This window comes from Schistocerca piceifrons, chromosome X (genome assembly GCF_021461385.2).
Source record: "Schistocerca piceifrons isolate TAMUIC-IGC-003096 chromosome X, iqSchPice1.1, whole genome shotgun sequence".
NCBI classification, from domain to species: Eukaryota; Metazoa; Arthropoda; class Insecta; order Orthoptera; family Acrididae; genus Schistocerca; species Schistocerca piceifrons.
In genome coordinates this window covers 569,397,604-569,421,983 of record NC_060149.1, presented here as the reverse complement: position 1 = coordinate 569,421,983, position 24,380 = coordinate 569,397,604, and positions in this window count along the sequence as shown.

Genomic DNA, 24,380 nt, shown 5'->3' with positions numbered 1-24,380 from the left:
ACTTGTAATGAAAAAAATGGTTTAGTGCTAGGTTTTAGATGATTAAGTCACAAATTTCAATGATATACACTACAGTGGACACTACGAGAAAATGCATGCTTTCGTAAAAATGATCAGAAAATCTGGTGTGTCAGAATGTTCTAAACAATCAGAGCACATAGTTTCTCTACATTTGATACAAATGTATTTTGTATTTAAACTTTTCGCCAGACTAAAACTGAATGCCAGACAGAGACTCATGCCTTGGATATATATATTAACCACAACTCCACCGACGTAATTCAGGAGATTTCTCAGAGGTTTGAGTGTTCTAGTATCAGCCACATGTGGTCTCCGGTGGCTCGTTACAGAGTAATTGCTCTTCGTTTGGTTTGCTACCCCCATTATCTTTGCATCTGTATTGCAGTGAAAATACCTGGACTACAGCTCAAACGACAGTATGCGCTGCATGTCTTGTTTGGAAAAAAGTTTGTTCCGTTCATTCTCGATACTTTCTGCCGCCGACGGTAATGCCCACTTCACTCTTCGTTCTCAAGCTTGCATTCAGTACTACTCGCTTCTGTTTCGGGTTTGTTTTTCCAGCGGTGTTAGTTGTACGTAAATCATGATACATAGCAGTATGGATAAGTTCGCTAGTGAAGAGCTGGCCGATAGGCACTTCGGATGTGGATTCACTGAATGCAGTGGAAGAGCGCCATGACGACGTTGTTCTGATCTGTTCCCGCAGTGATGTCAGCCACATAACAGCCCTGAGGCTTGTTCCATTAGTCTGTGGTTTCTGTTGAAAAATTTTTTGATTCCAAATTAAAAGTTTCTTCACTGTTGTGAAGGTATTTTCACAAAAACATACGTAAATAGGCCAACAAAGTGGATAAATCATAGCTACATTATTACTCTGTAACGAACTGTCAGTCCTCTTGGGTCCCTTATATCTAATTACTCAAAAAATTTTCGTGAACAAGCTGCGCGATGTTGACGGTGGAGGTCTGGTTAACCCGTACCCTGTTGTGTCCGTCATTATATGCAATACACAGCTATTATACAAAGCAGGGAATGTCTCCAGCGTGACACCAGGTTAGTTACTACTGAGGGCGCCCCCAACAAAGGACATATTATGTTTCCGCTACAAGTCAGATCCATTCGCCATAGTTATAGTCTGACGCCGCAGAGAGCTCCCAAAACTTGTACTACATCCTGCTTCCGCCTGACGCCAGGCAAATTGCTTGCATAGAAACATTCATCCGCCGAGAACAGAGACAAGCGGTTACACAGCTTCTTTCTACCAGTTCCCGCAGTTTTCAGTTGTCGCAGTTTCTATCAGTTGCAGCAGTCGCCGAACTGTCATCACGATGCCACAGTCATCGTACAGTGTCAGAATGTATGCCCTGTGATGCAGTGTACATTATAAACAGAGTCAGGGCTTGGATCCTGTCACCGACAGAAAATCCAGACTGTAATTACCATGAGGTTAGTTAAACATCACTTACAGCGTTAAGTATAGACCAGAGTTCCGAACTTTAACCTTTAGAGTCATTCACTGCCATCGCATTCCTACTAAAGCTGAGTATTTGTATGTCGTTTTTTACTTAATGATTGTTAATCACTACTCATTGTGCTGCCAGAATTACTTCTGTTGTAATCCAGTTTTGTCCTGTGACCAGACTGTTGCTGCATGATAGTACACAACCGCAATAGAGCAAATAATTTCTGTGGTTGGTGATTCGATTCCTGCTACCTTTAGAGGATTCGTTTCCTCTACCTTAGGGGATTTGCTCCATGCACTGTTAACGTTGGGTGCAAAACTTATTTGATAAAAGATCTTACAAAGTGACATCAACGTTCGAATGCGTCAGGTGCGTACAGAAGTATGCCTAAGTTCATTTGCTTTAAGCTAGTAGCAACATATTTAGTGACGCTCTGTTAATAATTTTCAAACGTTTATTTCAGTCTAAAAGATATTAGACTGAGGAATTAGCCGTCCGTGTATAGCGCTCGTCATAACGTCTAGAACTGGTACTGTGGAAGTAAAAACCATAAAGTTTCATTTGAAAAGGCCTGATTTTGGACCTTCATTTCCGTGGTTAATACTAGTATGCTGTCTCGTACCAAAAAGTATCTAAAATTAGATGACACCCCCTTTACGCAGGATTCGAGAAAGCGATACTTTTGCAAGATCAGTGAGGGCTGGTTTGAAATTTCAGCCCTAGGTATATTAACAGAGGAAGTCAGACGCACTGACTGAAACAATAGAAAGACCTGCCATCGAGAAAGCGCCACATAAGGAGCAATAGCAGCAACATACTTCTACGTAACGCCCTGATTTTCTTCAGCAGTGTAATATTCTCTGTGATGACAGCACTATTATATAGCAGCATGCCGTGCAAGACGTTGGGTGCGAACTACCAGTAAAAGAGATCAGAGAATGACAAATTGTTCATTAGAAAATGCGTTATTTATTCAGTGATGTTCTCGTACACTGGCGGCGGCTAGGAAGTGTACGTTGAACCCCAGACAACTGTGGGTAAAGGTACCTAAGGAAAAACGTAGGCGGCATATTGGCCGCAGTTGCACGCGGTCGCTGGTTGGAATGTCGGCTCAGCTTAGTACAGCGTGTGCTACGTTGCGGACCCGTTGCTGATACCAGGCGTCGACCGTCTCTCAAAATGTGTGTGAGCAGCTGGCTGTTACGGCGATGAGTCAGGCGCGTGGCACAGTGGCGGGATGACTCCGAACTCAAGACCCTTTAGAGACTCCCAGGATGCTGATAGACTCATCCTGATCGTGACCCCTGCTGGATGGTAGTGCTTCAGGCGTCAGTAACATCATTTCTAGCGGCTCTCCGCAGCCCAGCAGTTAGTGAATGAGGCGGCTAGGCGTGATGAAACAGACTGGGCCCCAGTGAGGCCACTGGTTGTCGTTTACTATGTCTCGGCGACTGCACCAGAGATAAGATACTCTAAGGCTCAGAACGATGACTACTTGTAATTGAACGTTATTGTTTTGTTATGACAAGGCGGTGCTTTTGGTTACTTAGTTGTCCAAGACAGCTAAGTATCGAGACATGGCATGAGGTAATTCAGCTCGCGACTTTAACAGTCTGGAGCCATGCACCATGCAGTGTCAACAATATTCCAGCCTTGGCAGCTGGCTTTCCTTCCTGGCCACTAGTCGTAAAGTTTGTTCGGAGAGGTGTTTGCGCAGCATTCTCTCCCCTTCAGAAGGTTCAGTCCACCAAATCATAGTTTACTAATAACTGTGACCCACTTAGAAACAACATAGCACAACTTATATTGTAATACATGTTTATTTAATTTTTTTACACTACATACCTCTCCTTTTGGTCCAGTCCGACTCACATTGTCATGGTACCAGTATACTAATGTCTGCCTAAATTCTAGGGGTGACACTCGCGCGGCACGTGGTGCACTGCGTGTTCAGGAGGATGGACAGTTCTCCGCCGTGAATAGGCAAAGGCTGTACGAATGACGTCCAAGACTACTATGGTAACCAAATACACAATTCTTGTCGCCATGACTCAGTGCTCGTATTTACTGTGGTACTGCTGGATATGTTGGAACAATTGTTATGCACTAATAAGACAATTCTGTGGGGCTGTAAGGTCGTCCGAAGAAGTGAGTAAGGTAGGATCGAAGGTATCATTCGGCGAGTAACACTTCTAAAGGACTGTCGATAACATGCAGGAATTCATACGATAGATTTAAATCCATAGTCCCTGTTAATATGGCCAGAAGCGAAAAAGACGGTCCCTTGGTGTCACATTCCGTACCGTTTAGTAATCTCTAAGCGTTATGTTGCCTTCTACTGTCCCTGTTCGTGACAATTCGTGGTAACTATAACTGGATCTTATACAGTGTATATCTAATGAGGTTCTGCTTTCGGAAAAGAAGTCAGGGTTGTAACAATGTGCCGTGTCTCTCCTAGAAATAAGTCAATCACACTCGTCTCTGTGACAGTTTGGACCATTCTGGACAGATCACAACGCAAAAACCATTCAACTCCCACAAAATCTGAAAGAAAGCACTGCATGCTAACCATGCGTTATTTTCTTCACTAAGTTCGATGCCTACAATAGCATTTTACGGTACGCCCTTCCAAAACATACAATCTTTACAAAATCTTGTGGCTAATGTACACTATATTAATAAAATATAATAAACAAACCTCGAAAGTATTAAAGCAAAACACTAGAATCAGATTACTTAACATCCCCGATATAACTGTTAACATACAAGAATGAAATCCGTCCACACATTATAACCTGTAAAACAACGTATGAAAGAAAATACACAAAAACAAAACTGTCATGTGTGGATTTCATATACGTCATATATGCCCATGTCTCAAGACTTGGTAGCACCCTGATCGCAAAATAATGCACACGATATAATGCCCATAAATTTATAATACACTAACCTTTATACATCGGCCTAATCCTAGGTGTTAAAACGAACAGTAATGTACACTTCCTCTGTATGAGTATGGTTTGTTCTATCTGCTGTGTTGCTGCTCCCTTCCTATATCCTCATTCGTTTTTTGTAATTGGTGCAAATGGTAGTAATAAACTCAGTGCACTCCGAAAGGGATAGATACCCCTGACAAGAAGGAACATTGTAGGTTCACCAGAGAGATTATTTGATATGGACACTGATCGTAGTAGTGGTCCCTTATCAGTTAAAGGGCCCGCACAACAGACAAGCGAGGTGGGCTGCCAACCTACCTTCAAGAGCTCAGATGAAAACATCGCCAGTGGATGTAAACATCAACAGTCTTTCCGCGTAAACACTGCACTACTTACTGAAAAGCCATGTGAGAAGGAGCCACCAATTGGAACTAACGTGGCTAAGTGTAGCACTCCGCAGAATCGGTGTTATGAGCATGCCAGCAGTCAGACCGACAGTGTGTACCTACAGCTAGGACAGCTCCGGCCAATACCTACGCCAGCTCTTAACTCAGTAGACACTCGCCGCAGCCTTCAGTAGAAAGTCGTATCTTGTTGGGCACAACGTCACTCTGTAACTGTGTAGTGTAGTGTTTTGTTGTTATTTCTTTTCATTGTGTTGTACTCTTACCTGTCTTTTGCCACCAAAAGGATTGTTGTGTTTCTTGTTTTTGCGTTTGGAAATCAGTGCACTTCAAGAAGGTGTTTTAGTTAAATAAAGTGTATTCAAACTTGATCGTTAGTTCTTTCCTGCCGACCGCAGGACACTACGGTGTCTTCCTTAGAGGAATTCCTTCAGTCCTTGACGGAAACTCTACAGCAGATTCAGTCAACGTTCACAAGGTCAGAACATCGCCCTAACTCCCCAGCGTTGCAAGACGTAGCTCGTAGAGTTAATTCCATTGCGGGTAAATTAAGCACTTCGCACGTGGCTTCACCGACGTTTCTGGCTTTCGATAGGTCTGTCGAGCCATGGTCAAATTATATTGAAAGGTTGGAACAACATTTACTGGTACATGGGATCCACAACGAAAATCGAAGTCGAACTTTTTTTAGCAACAATCGGTCCACAGGTGTATCATTTAATTCAACAATTGAACCCTGAGCAGTTCCCTCGAGATCTCTCGTTTACCCATATTAGGAGTGCCTTTTTGACTACTTTGATGCAGTAATACACTTCACCTCTGCCCGTCGGACATCCTTTGCTTGTCTAAAGTTACCAGGTCACACATATCGGGAATGGATTAAGACTCTCCATGGTCTTTCCCCCATTGCAAATTGCGGTGTGCCATCGTTACCTGCAAGCAGTCTTATGCCTGTTCATTGATTCACGATATGGTGGTGTTTCATGCACCGGACGAGGGTCTTTGGGCTGATATTTTGAGGTTATAAGACCCATCCCATGACAACTGTCTGCCGATCATTCGTGCGTTTGAACAGCCTCACCGCCTACAACCGCTGTGTCTTGATCCAGCAGTTTTCGTGGCACGCCAGTCGCCTCGCACCGAGCGGGAGTCTCGTTGGTGCGTTGGTACATTGCGTGAGAGAAAGTCTTCCAACCGTTTCCCATGATGTCCGGACTCACCAACGGTCGGAGTGCCCCCACGGGCGAGCAAGGTGTACTTGCAGCCGAAAGGGCCATATCGCCGTTGTGTGTGAGACTTCGCAGAAACATCGCGTAGATGCCACGCTCCCTGCGGAGGCACAATGTCGTCACGAATCGTCACCGCCGGACCTGGAAGCCTAGCCTTCGATTGACAGACAGGTATATCCATCATTCCGCAGTAGGGAGATCGTTTCCGCCTTACCTTGGAGGTCGCCCATATTCCTGAGGTCTTCCAAACTGACACGGTATCTTCCGTTTCTGTCGTGGATGGTGACACATACCAACGCTTGGGCTCTCCAGCTTTGTCTCTGTACACTAGCGCATTGCATTGTTTCAGTAATCACCATATATCAGTCGACGGCGTTTTTTCAACACAAATCTCCTGCAATGGCCGTTCCTTCACCGCTCAGTTTTTGGTGGTCGGCTCCCCCGGCGCTACTAACCTTCTGGGTGCGTACAATTTTTGTCGTCTGGGTTTGTCGGTGAAGGATGAGGTACAGGCAGTTTCGATCCTCTCCTTGGATACCCTCTTCGCCCTGTTTCTCAGCGAATACGAAACGTTTTTCTCATCCCCAACAGCAGGGAGTGAAGGGTTTCACCGCACATGTTCATTTTCTTTCCTCTGCTGCCCGTCGTTTTTTAAAGCCCGCCCGGTCCCCTTTGCTCTCCAAGACAAGCTCCAGGCGGAACTTCGCCACTTACAAGACGAAGGCATCCTTTCCCCTGTTGCGTACAGTCGCTGGGCGACGCCTACCGTGTTAGTCGAGAAGCCGAATGGTGTTGTACGCATATGTGGCGATTTTAAGGTCACGGTTCAAAATGGTTCAAATGGCTCTGAGCGCTATGGGACTAAACATCTGTGGTCAACAGTCCCCTAGAACTTAGAACTACTTAAACCTAACTAACCTAAGGACATCACAAACATCCGTGCCCGAGGCAGGATTCGAACCTGCGACCGTAGCAGTCGCGCCGTTCCGGACTGAGCGCCTAGAACCGCTAGACCACCGCGGCCGGCTAAGGTCACGGTCAATTCTCAGTTCGTCATCGATGCATATTCTGTCCCATCGGTGTATGACATACTCACACGTCTTGCGGGCTCAACCGTTTTCGCCAAAATGGATTTGCGCGATGCTTATATGCAGCTGCCATTGGACGAGGAATCCCAGCAGTTCCTAGTTAACAGTACCCCGTATGACCTTTTCCGGCACAACCGCCTCACGTTTGGCACTGCCAGCGCCCCAGCCCTTTTCCAATGCAATTTGGATCACCTCACAAGTCAGGTGTCGGTGTGGCAAATTATCTGGACGATATCATCGTGGATGGATCGTCCACGGTGTATCTCACAGACAAGATGGATAGGCTGTTTCAGGTTTTTTCCGAGGCTAACCTGCCTTGCTAGAAAGAAAAGTGTGACTTTTTTGCGCGTGAGGTCAGTTATCATGGGTTCACGATTTATTCCCGTGGCCTCCGCGCCTTTAAGAAGTATGTCGAGGTGATTCACACCGTGCCTCCTCCCACCAATGTGAAGCAACTGCGATCCGTCCTCGGTCAAATTAACTATTATAGGTAATTTATAACCCACGTCGCCGAGATTTAGGCGCCCCTGACTGGATTGTTGAGCAAGGGTGTGCCTTGGGTTTGGGATACGGCGTGTGAGCAGGCTTTCACAAGTCTATAGTCTGATCTCTCCCGCCCACGATATCTGGCCGCTTACGACTCTTCTCTGCTTCTCATCCCCGCCGCCATTGCACAGGACTATGGCCTGGTGCTGCCCTATCGCAAGTGGTAAACGGCGTTGAGAGGGCAGTGACTTTCACATCCAAAAAATTGAGCGACGCTCAAACCAAATACAGCCAAACTGAAAAGCAAGTTTTGACACCGGTTTTCGTCTTGAAAAAATTCTAAGATTTCGTGTACGGTCGTCATTTCACTCTACACACCGACCACAAACCTTTGATTTCTTTGCTTCGTCTGTGGCAATCTGGGCGCTATGTCCGGTGACATTCGACTTTGATATTGTCTATCGCACCTCTGAACGGCACTAAAACGCCGATTCACTTTCCTGGATACCTGCCGGAGCGGACCGTGAGCTCTACGCCTCCCCCTTGGTTTTTTTCCATGTGGAACCGAACGTGGACACAGCTCTGGACGCGCTTCCGTTGGATGCCGATGCGGTCCGGTGGGCCACAGCTCTGGATCAGACACTGCAAGCTCTCTGCTGCCAAATCGTTGTGGGTTGGCCGACCAGACATCGTAGCGCCCGTGATGTGGGAGTCCAGCATTTTTGGGATCATCGGCACAGTCTGTTCTTCCGCAGTGGCGTCATCCTTTTGCATAGTGATTCGGACATTCTGTGGTCATACGGTATGCATTGAGCTGCTGTGTCCTCGACCTCCTCCACACTGCCCATTGGGGAATCGTCCTCACCTAACAGGTGGCCCATTGACACCTTTATTGGCCCGAACTGGATGAAGACATTGCCTCCCTCATGTCAGCCTGCACCACATGCCGAACACGTCAGGCAGCACCCCCACGCCAGTATGATTCGTGGCCAGATGCAGCTGCTCCGTGGGAACGATTCCACTTGGATTTTGCACGTCCATTTCATGGTTCCCAGTGGCTCATCCTGATTGACTTCAGGTCGGGATACCCTTATGTATCCGACAAGATGAACACCCCTTCCGCTGAGGCTATCAAAATTCTCCAGCACCTCCTTGCTGTGGAGGGATTCTCCAAAACGATCGTTACAGATTACAATCTGTAATTTACTTCAACCGAATTTAAGAAGTTCTGTGTAGCCAATGGGGTTTCCCTTGTCAGCACCACCCTGTTTCACCCTCCATCAAATGGCCAGGCAGAACATTTTGTGCAGACATTCAGGATGTAGCTTGACAAGCTGCTGAGCCTTCACCTGCTGGAGAAGCTGGAGAACGCTTCTTTCTTGTTTTGGCTACATACTGCTCTACCCCTCATGCCAGTAAATGTCCAGTGGGGATACTTCACGGTCGACCATTTTCCTCTCCCTTATCTGTCCTTGTTCCTGAGACTTCTCACTCTCCCATACGCACTGCTGCACATTCCCTCCACATCAGGCTGGAGGTCTGGGTGTGGATCTTAACCAATCCACAAGCAGGCTGGGCGCCTTTCGTCATCACCAAGCTCTTTGGCCGTGTGATGGCATGTCTCTGGTGGGCTGATGCTTCCGCCACCTGCCAGCACCTCCAAGTCTGGTGGACGACAACGCCCACGGGGGAGCTGCCAGTGCCTGTCGATGGGTGACCTGTGTCGGAACCTCTGCTTTTGCCTCCACCTCAGCTGCTGCTTATGCCACCAGCTGACCCTGCTGTGTCGCCGCCGACAGCCCCTGATGGCCAAAATCCTATGGACGTCGATAATGATGTCCCTACTCCTATGGACATTTGTGGTGCGGTGAATTCTTTTCCCAGCAGGATAAATGTTGTAGCGGCACCTCATCAGTTAGAGGGCCCGCACAACAGACAAGCAAGATTGGCTGCCGACCTCCCTTCAAGAGCTGAGGTCAAAACATCGCCATTCAATGTAAACATCAACAGACTTTCCCCATAAACATGGCACTACTTCGTGGAAGGCCATGTGATAGAGATCTACCAATTGGAACTAATGGAACTAAGTGTAGTACTCAAGAGAATCGGTGTTACATGCATGCCAGCAGGGTTAGACCAGCAGTGTGTACCAACAGCTAGGACAGCACCAGCCAACACCTGCTTTGACTCTAGCTCAGTAGACACTCGCCATGGTCTTCAGTAGAAAGCTGTATCTTGTTGGGCGTAACGCCACTTTGTAATTGTGTAGCGTAGTGTTTGTTATTATTTCTTTTCTTTGGGTTGTACTCTGATCTGGCTTTTGCCAGCGCAAGAACTGTGGCATTTTCTTTTTGCTCTTGCGTTTGGAAATCAAATGCAAGCCAAAAAGGCTTTTTAGTTAAATAAAATGTATTCGAACTTGATCGTTAGTTCTTTCTCGCCGACCACAGGGCACTACACTGATACCACCTGAAGGATTTCTTTGTTTCCCTAATGGTGTGTAGTAGCTCGTTAACAGCTACTCTGTAGCCAGGCATCTTCGCATTTGACAGTCTGAGATGTTCCTGACATTCGAGAGCCTTTTCTTCTTTTTGTACTAATTCGATACCTTCCATAATGCTCTTGCAAAATTTCTGACCAAAGCCCCATTCTACCCAATTTGAGTCTCTACTCTGTCGAATGGTGATAGCGTTTTCTGTCCATATATTACTTTGTGTGGTGATAGACGTTACTTTCGTGAATCTTAGAACTGTATCCCAATCGTCATGATGACTGTTTATACTATGACTTCAATACTTCACTATGGTTTGATATACTCGTTCTATCCTTACATTCGCCGGTGGATGCATTGTACTTGCCCTTAACTTGTTCTATGCAGCAACTGACAAACATTTCCATTCATTTCGAGATGCAAATGGCTTCCAAATCTGCAATTAACGCGTCTGGACAACGTATTTCCACAACAAATTGATTACCATGGCCTGAGCCGCCGTGTTGGATCGCTGAGTTTTAATAGCCATCGTTCTCATATACCTCGAAAGACGTTCTATTCTGTCAGCACACAACGATTCCATGCCAGTGTTTGTGCAAATGTGGATAAGATACTCATGATAATGACATAAAATGACTTAATCAGCCTCAGGTAGTCTTTACAGTAGATTATGCTGGTTGCTCAATGCATCATACGGTTTCTCACATACTGCCTGACAGCTAGCTTACGTGTTGGACAGTGCCGTATAGGGAGTGCCAGGCTTAACGCAGCCAGAGTGTGTGGGCCACATATGGTCAAAGGCTCAGCCTGTCTTGGAACTGCTCGGTCCTTCTCCGAAGCACCCGGTACCTCGTGACAATTTATTTAGTATGGCTGTGCGTCATTTCTCCTCTGGCACAACTTTTCTCAGTCTCACTGAATCGTTATGTCAGTGGCTTTTACCCTTCACCCTCTGTTGACGGTATGAAGGACATTCACAGCTCCAGTGGCTGTTTGTATATAAAGAGGTAGTGTAGCCATCTATAGTCACAAGCATTTAAAAATCAACGGGAATGGCAGAAGAGAGGGAGAAGAATGTTCACTATATATCATACAGTCGCAACAACGACAGGTACTTCGTCCGCAGCTCGTGGTCGTGCGGTAGCGTTCTCACTTCCCGCGCCCGGATTCCCGGGTTCGATTCCCAGCAGGGTCATGGATTTTCTCTGCCTCGTGATGACTGGGTGTTGTGTGATGTCCTTAGGTTAGTTAGGTTTAAGTAGTTCTAAGTTCTATGGAACAGATGACCATAGATGTTAAGTCCCATAGTGCTCAGAGCCATTTTTTGAACAGGTACTTCAAATTTCCTGTGAAACGATATTACAGTATCATGCAGACAGAATTACAAGATTTACTTGACAGTGAAAGAGCAAAAAATTACGAAAATCTACAGTCAGGATTCATTGTTCTCTGCACTAAGAAGCACTTTGAGCTACGTTTGCAGGCATGTAACACTTGAACAAATTGTTACATCTGCCACAGACGGCCCCTGCCAGGCAGACAACACTCAAGATACACCTGTGTACCTTATAACATACACAAGCATTTACAGGCGCAACCAAGAGGAAAACAATTCTTCAAAACAAACAGAACTTGCTAGAGACTAATGCGAACCTTTTTCTGCAGAGGTCGCCTCACAGATACAGGGAAAGCTGGAGTACTCCGCCGGCCTCCGCCGGCATTATAAGGTCTGGGCAGCAGCAGTACAGCCAGTTCCTCGCCGAGCTAGGACCAGCTCTGACGGACCTCACCGACGCTCTTGATGAATGGTCGTCTAAAAGTTATTTGTTTTGTGTGTATATAGTGATTGTTCGAGAAGTGTAGTTCAGTTTCAATAAACGACATTATACTGAGTGTTCTACAATACTGAGTATTCTCCATTAATGGTACAAACAGTAAATTTGCTCAGTAACATGTACTATTCCACTGTCAGTTGCAACAGTTACCGATGGAACTGAACAAGTGTTGGCTCTGAGCACTATGGGACTTAACATCTGTGGTCATCAGTCCCCAAGAACTTAGAACTACTTAAACCAAACGAACCTAAGGACAGCACACACATCCATGCCCGAGGCAGGATTCGAACCTGCGACCGTAGCGGTCACGCGGTTCCAGACTGAAGCGCCTAGAACCGCTCGGCTACCACGGCCGGTGCTGAACAAGTGTGTGGGGACGTTAAATATTTCTGTAAAGTACATTGGTTAAGTCGAACGGAAACGCTGGAACGATTTTTAGATTTAAAACTAGCTTCTATTAAATTTATGAAGGAAAAAGAGCAGGAACGAGAATTACAATATCCAGATTGGATTGCAGGAATCACATTTCAAGGAGACTTGACTGCATGTAGCCCACAGTAAGACACTGCAAGACGCGGAACAATTTCTTTCTGGTTTTATGGGGATACATTTGAAAATAAAATCGTGTTGCAGGACGGACACATTTTGGAAATCATCGTCCAGTTCCCTAAGGTCACTTGTGTTATAAAAACGCGAGGTTTAAGTAATTCATTTTAGTCTTGAAAGAACAAAAGGATAGTTTCCTAAGCGTGTTGAGGTAACTGCCCCTCTTACATTTGTTTTCGAGTTGTTTTCGAGATCGTTTGCCGTTTCGGTTGGATGCATACCTGTGCATATGCACATATACTGACTGATCTGAAACGTAACTCCTGTTTTAAAGACAAATCTTTTTACGTTGAAACTGTCCAGGACAGAAACTGCTTTCCTCTGGTAGAGTTTCCACGTCTCGATAATTAGGTTACAAAAGTGCTACCATAATTAAATCAACATACGTGTGTGAAAGACATTTTTTCGATTCTGAAGGTAAGTAAGTCCCAATTACGTGCCAGCCTGAATGCAAAAGTCTGCTAAATTCTCTGCGTTTGTCAATATGCCAACAGTTGGTACCCTACAAAAATTAGATTTCGTCTCCAGTGTGCCAAAAGTAGCTAACAATAATGCTGAAAATTTGTTTTGTTTGTGGTCTATGTTGTTGAGAAGTACGAAACACAAAACCAAGTCGTATGTAATGCGACTGCACTGCCATATAAGGCCGGTTCCCATTACAGCGCGGCAGCGTGGCGTGCGGCAACGGCAGCGGCAAGCGTTTTCCGCTTTGACACGGCGGCTCGCGGAATTGACGTTCCCACCTGGATGCGGTAGACGCTAGTGGTAGCCAATGACGGACCGCCACGGAGGTATGGGGCGAGACCCACTGAAACGCCCTGTGAGTTTGGTTAACTATATCGTGCACCTACACGAAGAGAAGACGACGTTGGGTGAAGACATACCGATTTTTCATTTTCTGTACAATGTACCCTTTCACGTATTCCGTTATTCTTGTTTTCTTATTTCACCATAAACATATTTCATGACTACCGTTTATTATTGTTCACTATCTCGTAACACAATGAAACAATGTACGATAAAATGGATTATTCAGATATTTATGCGAAACAAAAACTTAAAATGTGATACGGTAGCAGGTACAGGAAGAGAAAACGGTAAGAACACCATAGTTTGGGGCGGCCGGTGTGGCCGAACGGTTCTAGGCGCATCGGTCTGGAAACGCGCGACCGCTACGGTCGCAGGTTCGAATCCTGCCTCAGACATGGGGGTGTGTGATGTCCTTAGGTTAGTTAGGTTTAAGTAGTTCTAAGTTCTAGGGGACTGATGACCTCATATGTTAAGTCCCATAGTGCTCAGAGCCATTTGAACCACAAAGGCTTGGGGGAGGGATGAAAGGGGAAGCCACCTGGTAGAATTTCACACAGAGCATAATGTAATCATCGCCAACACCTTGCTTAAGAATCACAAAAGAACAATACACATTTGGAAGAGTTTTTTCGAAACCAGATTGGAAATTGAAACACATTTCCCGCTGCAGTCGCAAACCGATAATAATTTATTGGTTACGAGTTGCAGTTTACAACAAAAGAGACAGTAAATGGTAGCAAATTAAGGAGAAGGAACTTGAATAAGACAAAACCCACACTTTTTCAATACTCTTAAAGGTACCATAAGGCAAAGATCGACTGAAACATAGGAAGAAATCCATTACAATACGAATGGATATCTGTGAGAGATGAGGTGGTGTTGACACTTCTGCCAGGTCATAGCTCATGAGCCAAATTCTTGGCTTCCCGTGGTATTCGTCAACAGTACTGATGAGCTATACACCTTTCTTTGGTCCTTCGACACCTAAGCACCGGTAACGTGTTATAACGTGCCTGTGTCAACAGTACTGTTCAGCTACATTTAATTGTGTGGTCCTTCGATCCCTGTGCCCTGATAACATGTGCTTATGTGGCTGTCTCAAAACTTCCTCACACAACATGGCTCAAACGCAACACCTAAGCCACGTTTTTTCTTCCTGCATAGTACCCTGTCCTGAGCAGTTAACTGTGATTGCACTGAAGATAGTTTACAGACTTCATTAGATGTTTCCTACCGCTCCTCAACAGTAAACCCACTCTTCGTAACACACAGACCTTCCTACTGAAGCCATGTTCATTCCCATGGTTCTTGCGAGGCTAATAAACTGCCTCAAAATCGAATTTGTTAAGACTCAGTGCCTAAAGCGTTATTCTATTTGTTGTATCTTGCAACCCCAGTAGCCATTTTAATGCCATGTGCTTAGTAACCAAACTAAATTTGTTAGCATTCAGATAAATAATTTAAGATCCGTCCAAACTCTATCATAACTTGTCACATGGCTGAAATATTGTGCTTCTTATAACAGGAAATAACATTTCTCTATACGTAACCAGTTAAACACCGTACAGTAGCTGCTATTCCATATCCTTCGCAAAGACAGTGATGCCATCCAAATGTCTCTGTTGTAACCTATGCAAGACGTCATCGAACAAATTCTGAAATTTGGCTATCATATTCTTTAACGCAAATAGCATATGATGATACTGGTAGCGTCCCAAAGGACAGACGAACGCCGTTTCATATCGTTGGACCAATGAAACTTGTAACTGACGATAGCCGCCTCAAAGATCCATGGTGGAAAAATACTTGCACTGCCTGAAATTGTCCAAAGTCTCTGTTATATATTGGATTCAATATGTGTCCGTAATAGGAAAGTTATTAACATAGCTATAGTTACATCAAAGCTGGCATACTTTGGTTCAGTCTATATTCTTCCCCAGTGCAATCACCACCAGTGTTCCCCAAGGCACTATCACTATCCTCAGCTATTGCATCCTGTAATTGTTGATTAATGAACTCCTCCATCAGTGGCTGTAGCAAATGAGGTACACGGTATGGTTTACAGTACACAGACTGATCGTTCATATTTGTGGTGAAGCAACACAGTGGTCGCTGGCGAAGACTGACGAAGAGTTAATAGGTTCTCAAATTCTAGGAACAACCCTGCATTGCCAATTTTTCCATTGATTCCAAATGTTTCACTTTTTCCCATTATGCAATTATACTGGTAGCTTGTTTATTCTTAGGGTCTGAATTCATCGTACATAGATCATCTTCTTCCAAATTCCCCAAATAGACCACCAGCAATCCATTAGATAAGTCCAAGTAACTTGTCCCTAAATTTTCAGCTCTGACATGCACTGCCTGCCCGCTGTTTACCTTCCCACACATGTGCGACAGCCCTGTGTACAATACACTGTGCTTTCTGTAACGGAACACTCTCTTGCAGCTACTCAACCACATATAACACTTTCACCAGCAAATCATTTCCTATTTTCACCCACAGCAGATTTCCCATAACTTGGGGTAATGTATTGAAAGAATCAACTCTCGGTGGCTTGGCTCACAGTTTAATTGATTCCCCTTCCATGAGAAACAAACCATGCTGCAGTGTGACATTGACAGTAATTTTGCCTAGATGAAACAACGTCCCATCAGGTTCCAGTATATGCTGTCCAAGGCCAATGCTAGGGTGATGGTGGTACAGGAAATATAACCCAATGACTCTGCAGTAATCATAGCTGGGCAAAAGACCGTGAATCCGTTAGTAGTTAATTAACGAAGATGACTTTTCGAATAAGTTATTAAATTTCAAGCTAAATTTAAGAAAACATTACCGCACTCTGTAATCTCCGTAAACTCTCTCTCAGTCCGTTACTCGTTAGTTAAGTATCTACTATTCATTATAAAAATGACAGAAATCATGTTCTGACAACTTCGGGTCATGTAGTAGCTTGGCTACGCCTTTCTGGGCGCGATTAATGCAAACAACTGAGTGCGAGCTAGAATAAATAGGTGTTGGATGTTGCAAATGTATGACAACATTCTATTGGAAGTAGTAAGAAAACGAATGAACAAAGTTGTTCAAGAGGCTTTGAGGCACGAAGCCGCCGACATTTCAGACAGAGCTACTTTAAGCGGTGGAAGCGGTAGCAGCAACAACGAAGACACAGAGGATGATTTTTTTTTTTGCCTGTTATTCAGTCTAAAGAGAAGCCTCGTAGTAACACATCTTTAGCCCTCGGCAGATTCTCGACGTGGTTTATAGTGTCGTCAGATAACAGCACAGCCATTCAAACCATGAGCTGCTAGTTGGCGAACCTCGGTGGACTGCTGGCCGGTACCCGCAGCGTTTCTTGGCTGCGGTTAGCGAGAACTGGGGTCGGGCAGGGCCGGGTTACCACATAATGTTCCTGTTATAATCTTCAAATAACACTCTTTGGAAACAGCTATTAGTATACGAAACAAGTTCTTAAATCACCGTCTTGATGTGGTGAAGAACTTGTCGCAGTGCCTGTTCTCGATGGATAGATTGGCGAGCAGTACGTACTTGAACCTATCGCCCCAATACCCCAGCGTTTGCTGCGAGTACATACGGTGTTTATTTGGAAGAGCCTCTTCGGATGAACCAATGGAGATGCACCATGAGGAGAACTTCACTTACGTAATTCACCCTACAAAATGCTTACTCCCTCTTCACAGTTTTAAAGACACTAAATTATGAGTTTGGACCGAGGGCTAAAGATGTGTTACTACGAGGCTTCTCTTTAGACTGAATAACAGGCAAAAAAAAAATCATCCTCTGTGTCTTCGTTGTTGCTGCTACCGCTTCCACCGCTTAAAGTAGCTCTGTCTGAAATGTCGGCGGCTTCGTGCCTCAAAGCCTCTTGAACAACTTTGGATCTCTTTTTGAAGCTTCTAATAGCCTAGAGACAACATCGAAATCTGTTTAAACTAAGGTCTGCCGACTTCAAAAGATATTTGAGTAAAGTTTCCTTTCCTAGTGCGGGAGAAAAGTTAGTGTTATAGCTAGATTTTTGTGTTGGTCACTGTAAAAGAGCAGTGCTGAGGCCTGATGACAAAGAACTTACTAATCTGATGATCCCAATGACATGACTTGTACAGCCGTTGGACATAACGCCTTTCGATGGGGTAGGAACATACTGAGAAGATTTTCAGATCTACTTCTGCTGAATGATTATGACGTCAATGTCCAATTGAGAAACAATCTAATCAATCTTCAGTCACAAGCACACAATCAGTTCTCTTCGCTCAGGTTTTCGAATATACTGAAGTAAGCATGTTACGAGTCAGGACCACCGGCTGAGAAGTCTCTGCAGAGGTATGCTGGCTCTGCAACGGACCAGCAGTTTATTAGGTTTGTGTCTAATTAGCTTTTTGAAAGCCATTTTGATCCCACAGAAAGGAATGACTTCCTGTTTTCGTCAGATGATTTTGCGCAGTAAGGTAGTATGAGAGTCCTTTCCCATTTTCTTTTGCTAAATTTTTTTTCATGTTGTGTCGTATCTCGTGTATTTTATGCAAAGAAATCTCGCTTATCGCGCATGACGTAAAAAGGTTAGGATGTAAGTACTCCTGTTTAGAATATCATTACTGTAATGATTTTGTGTCATAATAATGAGTTACTTCTTCTTTCCATTTAAAAAATACACGTATGTGAAATATTAAACTAAAAAACATGAATTTGAACCATAAAGCAAAAGTAAGTAAACAAATGATTATAAAAATAATTAATGATTAGATATTTCATCATGTTTGTTGAAAATACTCTGACAGCACATTGTGGACAAATTATTTTCGAGAAATGGCATTTCAAAAACAGCTTTTATTATACATGGATGAATGTGGCGTGAAAGTTTCTTTCATATATGTTGTAGCAAAAGTTTAATTCTGAAAATAAATTATTGGTGATGGGGTGTTTCATTAAAATTTGTGTTTTCAACACATACATTGTATGAAAATGGTTAGTAATATAATAGTAATTGGAGTCTGTAGGCTGAGATGTGCGTGGCTGGCTATGGCAAAGGTAAACGAAATAAAACTGTCTACTGAATGGTGGAGCTATCCACAGAACACTATGTTACCAAATCGTAGCATCAACTAGCATAACTGAACGACTGAAAGAAAATATTAATGCAGTCACACGACATGCTCAATGACAAGCACTATCGTTACACCAAACCATATCTGATTATTTGTTGTTACGCCTTTTGGGAGTTTTGGGAGGGGAAAGAGATAATGTGATTTATCGATGTTTTACGGATGTTCTTCGTTGTTATTAAAATCCTTGCCTCTTTCAGGACATTTAAAATAAATCGTCCTAATTCTCACAAAAAACTTAAAATACTTGTGCCATCATAAACTCTATAGTGGTTTCGCTTAGGACAGTGTTTCGGAAACACCGGTGGAAAGACTGGGGTAAATAAAGTGGTGGGACAAACTGTAAACTTTTACGACATTTTATTTTCATAAAAACTGGCATCAACACGCAAGACTGAACTCCTAACGTTAACGGTTGCTGGTGACTGATTTACTTGTGAAATAAAATGAAATCGAAATCACTATAGCCTTCAAAAAGGGATCATATTTGCTGAAATACATATGATAGTCAAGAAACGGAAAGTGTGGACGAACACACTCGTATCTGTATATATATACACAGAAAAGATGAAAATAGCTCTGAGCACTATGCGACTTAACTTCTGAGGTCATCAGTCGCCTATAACTTAGAACTAATTAAACCTAACTAACCTAAGGACATCACACACATCCATGCCCGAGGCAGGATTCGAACCTGCGACCGTAGCGGTTGCTCGGCTCCAGACTTTAGCGCCCAGAACCGCACGGCCACTACGGCCGGCGAAAAGATGAAAGGTAGGCAGGTAACCTTAATGTGTTCACACAATTATGGCTAAGATCATTGTACCAACTGATCTCATGTTAGCAATAAATAACACAAGCGCAAACAGGAGATGTAATCAGTGATCCGAACAATACCCAGGCGGAAAACGAATGAAAGACCCACGAGGTTGAGTAACTTAACGATGCTAGAAATCACGCGAAATATCATAAACGACTGAAAATTGAGTATGTGCCAACACACTTCCGAGAAAGATTTAGAGAAATGCAGCAATCCCGACCAAATAATGAATAGGAAGGGCTGAGGACTCAACTTGTTCGTGATAACACGTTCTACACACCAACAGTGCTAGGTATAGAAACATAGAAATTCAGGATAATTTCACAGTTAAGAAAGTTTTAAACATGTAATCCAATGTAACAAAAAAAAAAATTCGACTGAAGTTAGGAAGAGGTGGAGCTGAAGGCTTACTGAACGTAATATGAACAAGTGAGTTCAATGGGAAAAAGCTCACGGGAGAGGGATAGAAACAAAACTCGAACGACCGTTGAAACTGTAGCAAGAAGAAGAATTATACGCGCCATAAGGCAAAATTACACACGTATTCAGGGTGAAGAAAGAAATATTCACGCGTAACTAAGTCTCTTGAGCTATCTCACACTTCCACATCTCAAAGTACCACTGGAGAGAAGCAAGTCCCTGAATAAGTCAATAAGCCATGAAAATCCTACCATCGTTACTCTACGTAAATGATGGAACATGACTCTGAAAACAAAGCTGCGAAAGAAAATTATTAAATATTTCCTTTAGGATGAAGGCTTACACATCATCACAGTTTTAAGTTACCAAGCTCGCGCTTAACCAAGACCAACAGTGGAGTCCCGAGAATACTTGCTGACTAGAGAACCACCCAGGTAAACGGAAGTGACAATAGGGGTCCCTTCCATCACCAACCTAACAACAGTCTAATAACTTACACAGAAGGGACAAAACTCTTTGCCATGGTCAAGCTACTCAGTGTTTGTGGTACTGTGACCACAGCAGACGGAAAACGATACACTAAGACCTCATTGGAAATACCACTCGGACCCGCACATTCACTCACCTTTTCATGCAATATGGAATGGAATGGAAAGAACATAGGAATATAGAAACTAAACTCCGTCCGAACAGGCCTTGGAAGGCCCAAAGGTATCGCCTGACGGCTGTGTCATCCTCAGCCAATAGGCGTCACAGGATGCGGATATGGATGGACATGTGGTCAACTCACCGCCCTCCAGGCTGTTGTCAGTTTTCGTGATCAGAGCCGCTACTTCTCAGTTACTTCCTCAATTGGTCACAGGAGGTCTGAGTGCAACGCGCTCGCCGACATCGCTCGACGGACCGGACGGTCACCCATCCAAGTGCTAGCCAATTGCGAAACCGCTTTACTTCAGTAATCGGACGGGAATCGGTGTTAGCAACGCGGAAAACCCGTTGGCACAGGAATATAAGACAGAAACAATATAAAATAGATGTGTGAGTTGCGTGGGAAACAATCGACAATACAGAGTGTCCCACATAAAACCGGAACGCCATACGCACGAGATTCAAATAACAATGAAGTAACTAAAAGGAATAGATAATATTAACCTTAAAAACATGTAGCTACTTATGATTCTTCAGTGTCTCAAAAAATGGTTCAAATGGCTCTGAGCACTATGGGACTCAACTGCTGTGGTCATTAGTCCCCTAGAACTTAGAACTACTTAAACCTAACTAACCTAAGGACATCACACACATCCATGCCCGAGGCAGGATTCGAACCTGCGACCGTAGCAGTCGCACGGTTCCGGACTGCGCGCCTAGAACCGCGAGGCCACCGCGGCCGGCTCAGTGTCTCCCGACGTACTCCATGACGAAAGAGTTCACCGGTGAACAGCCGGGTGTTAGTGCCCAAAGGGCACAATCTTTTCGGCAAGCGACCACGTTGCAGTCATCATGTTCAACGTGATGGTGGTAACATCCGGCTGTTCACCAGTGTACTCTTTCGTCATGTAGTTACCTGTTTGTAAGAAATACTGGAAGGGAAGTGGTGTCCGTGCTCATCAATGGCCACCACGCATCGCTGACTTCTTGTGATGTCGTTACCACCAACGCGCTGTAATACTGCAGGCGTGATGTTGTTAATTTCTCTCGTAATGTTCCATTTAAGATCATCTTTTGTGTGAGGATTGTCAGTATTCACTTTGCTTTTTAGTGTGCGAGATAAATAAAAATCACACGATGTTAAGTTTGGGGACGTTGGAGGCCACAGCCCTCGTATGACAAGTCTGTCTATAGGGAGCACGATGATGATGTGGGCCATACTTTGGTTAGTCGTGTGAGCGGTTGCTTCGTTTTGTTGGAATACTGCATCCATGTTCTCTGGGTCTCTTAATTGTGCATACAAAGGGTTGAAGATCTCCAAATACCTGTCACCGTCTAAGGTGTAATTGAAAATTACGGGGACAATGATGCGCGTGCTGGACAACACACACCAAACACCTGTCTTCTCTGAGAGGAGAGATCCTTCACGCCAAATATGTGGGTTGTCCTGCAACCAGTTTCTGCAATTCTGGGAGACTACGTGACATACAAATGAAACCAGGTGTTATCTGAGATAAAGTAAAGCAAGGGGTCCCAGTAACCCTTATCAATAGATGTTAACACCCATTTATTGTAATGAGCTCTTTTTTCCTTATCCTCAAATTTCAACTCTTGAGCCATACCCATGTGATAAACTCTTAATTTCAAGTATTTTAGTACATGATGACAAGATGTACTAGGTACACCAACTGCTGCGATAACCTCCTGACCAACTTCGCAGGACATCTTGTAATGTCCAGACGAATTCTGTCTATAGTTTCAGGGATCTTCACTGTCGGTCGCCTATTCCTCTGTACATTCTGAATGGATCCTACAGGCCTCAATTTCTTGTACAAATCTTGAACAGCGCTGGTCATGGGGAGTTTCCTACCAGCATACTTCGGCTGAAACATTTCTTGACAGAGCCTGTCTTTGTGTAACACTCCACAATTTCCATTCCCTGTTTCAATGCAAATTGCCCAATTTATGTAACAGCTCAACAATACGAGCCTCTCACAGCAACTGACGCCCGAATGGACAGCTGCACTCAACTTCCCGATGAAATGCAGTGTAGTCAGCTGTCGAGACATTGGTGGCACTTCACAAGCAATTCGACTAGAACTGATTAACCAGTACGTGGGCCGTACCGGTTTTGTGTGGGACATCCTGTAGTTATACATACATAAACGTGTTTGAAACTAACGCAGAAAAAATGACGTTTCTGTCATAAGTTAACTATGACTGAAATAATACAGTCCACTACTCAGTCTTCTCCTGGGCTAAATTAAGAAAATCAGAGGTGCTAATGTGACATATAGTAAAAAGTTAGACCAAGAAAAATATCATGAAACGATTCTTATACAGACGTTTTATGTTTTCGACTCCGCTACATACCCGCGAAGTTTCATCAAGATCTTTTATTTACACCTGGGAATGTTCGCTTGTGAATCCAATAAAATCGCGCGACCCTGCGGACATGGTACTGACTTCAGATGTCAGCAGCCTGCCGGCGCGAGTGTGGGCACTGGGTTGCTACGGCAAACGACCAAGCACATTAAGCGCTAGGGCGATGGTTCGAAATTCAAGACCCCTGAAGGCCCTAGGGACGACATGGAGTCGGTCTCGAAGTGGCCCCAGCCAGATCGCGCTAGTTCAAACCACGGAAGCATCATTTCTAGCAACAGCCCATCACCCAGAAGCTGGTGGATGAAGCAGCTAGACGTGATGAAACAGATTGGGTCCCACTGGGACAGTGGTCTGGTGAGGAGTACGACCCGGTGTCGGCAACAGTCAGTAAATTCCTACTACCGTTCGAGCGGCGAGTCTTTATAGTTACCCGGTCTGGTTTTGTTGCTCTGATGACAGGGCGACTCTTTTCGTGACATATTCTACCAAGGCGGCTCAGCGTCAGGCCAGGGCATGAGGTAATTCAGCTCGCCACTGTGGCAGACTGGGACCTTGCACCATGCTTCGTTCACAGTATTCCAGCCATTGCAGTAGTTTTCACAAACCGTTGGCCTGCCTCCCTGACCACCGGTTGAAGCGTCTGTGCAGAGGGATGCTGGCTCAGTAACGGACCAGTAGTTTAGTAAATTTGTGCCTAATCAGGTTTTTTTTTTTGGATCCCACAGAAAACAATGACTTCCAGTATTCGTCAGATGATTTTGTGCACTAAAGTAATATGAGAGTCCTTTTCTATTTTCACACTCACTCCACAGGTTTTGCGGCCAAAGGCGAGATTTACACCATTTTCAGTAATTAAATATAAATGCTGTATGACTGCTTTGACGCTGTCTTTGAAATGTATTTCCTGACCTGTCCCATTTTGCCAACTGTCTCATTGTTCAGAATGAAGGGAACGAAGGAGCCTTAGAACATGACAGTTCGTCGAATACAATGTCATTATGGCTGTTATTATTTAGTGTCTTGACAGCAGTGATACTTCACGTCACAACATAGTTTCTTACACATGGTAGAGGAATGAATACTAAATTTAGAAATACAAAGAGTACTGGAGGAGATTGTAACCCGTTGTAAGAAAATGTCTGCACAAATGTTACTTGTCAGCTTCAGTGCAGCCTGAACGCACAGCGTAAACGAAGTAGGTGAGTCAAGATTAGCATGAAAAACAAGAAAAACATGCAGGGTTGATCTGCTGGACAATTCACTACAAACGAGATGAGTGAAAATAGTTTTTTCTTCATCAAAGGGCTACCTCAATGATCGACCAGTGTATGTATCACGATCCGATTGTAGTAGCTTTCAGCCACATAACTTTCCTACGTATGAAGAGCATCGCGGAAATCGTACATTGTGACTGTCTTCTTCCAACCGTGAAATGTGAAGGATGTTCAGGAATCTATGTGCTAAGATTTTAATGTTCGGCGTCAGTGATATGAGGAATACCAGACATACGCAAGAGCCAAGCGTGGGGCAGAGAAATCCAGACCTAAAGCATGACTTCCCATGGCATCACTAAGCACTTTATGCAGTGATTCTGTAATAGTTTAGGTTGTTATATGG